The sequence below is a fragment of the Penaeus monodon genome, chromosome 29 (genome assembly GCF_015228065.2).
Source record: "Penaeus monodon isolate SGIC_2016 chromosome 29, NSTDA_Pmon_1, whole genome shotgun sequence".
Taxonomy (NCBI): Eukaryota; Metazoa; Arthropoda; class Malacostraca; order Decapoda; family Penaeidae; genus Penaeus; species Penaeus monodon.
The window spans coordinates 28223532-28224313 of record NC_051414.1 but is presented as its reverse complement, the minus strand read 5'-3'; the positions used below and the strand labels follow the sequence as shown (position 1 = coordinate 28224313).

General features: G+C 32.0%; 1 protein-coding gene across 1 annotated transcript in view; it reads right to left on the bottom strand.

Annotated features, from left to right (window-relative positions):
* The window catches only part of LOC119591816 (zinc finger protein 513-like), a 72589-nt gene that overhangs the window by 29072 nt on the left and 42735 nt on the right, over nt 1-782 (bottom strand). The window lies entirely within an intron of this gene.

Genomic DNA, 782 nt, shown 5'->3' with positions numbered 1-782 from the left:
TCAGGACACATGACTTTAAATATCAAACTTGTCTTCTATTTTTCCATCAAGGTAATGTTTAGTAAACACAAGGATTACCCTACTGTATGTACTATTATTCCACCTGTGTGAGTCTAAAAGCAAAGGTTACTCTTGGTTGTCTCCATCATGTTATCCCTACCTCTTATATAACTTCTTAAATTTAGTTCAAGGTGGTGCATATATCTTGGGTTAGAAAATCCAATATGCTTTAGTTCCACATAAGGTAGACATGATCACTTAATATTTATTTTTCTTGCGAAAGAAATGTACTGTGGAATCAATTTCCATTTGATTTCTTGAAAACAGGCTAATAATGTTAAAATTGTTTATGTGATTGATAAGTCTTGCTTAGAATTTTGAATATGTGAAGCAGAGATGCTTAAAGGAGGACTACATCTGTTATTTCACATGATGGAATGGAATAACATCAGAACACTATATAAAAAATGGATAATACTAAAAACCTGAGGATGACCATCAATTAAGATTCATTTAACTTGTTGATGATCCAAATCTCGTATAGGACAAATGAATATTAATGTTGCTACAAAGGCCTATAGTCGTTCATGATGTCAAGATGTAGCTTACTTATAATTGAGGAAGATGGACAACCAAATGAAATATTTATGTATGAAGCTTCAACCATCTTTGGTGATTTTCCCTTTATACACCATATGAAGAAGTAGTAGTTGTAATATTAGCAGTAAAAGGTAATGGGAGAGGGAGTAATCCTTTATTTTCTGTTAAATCCCACTAATCTT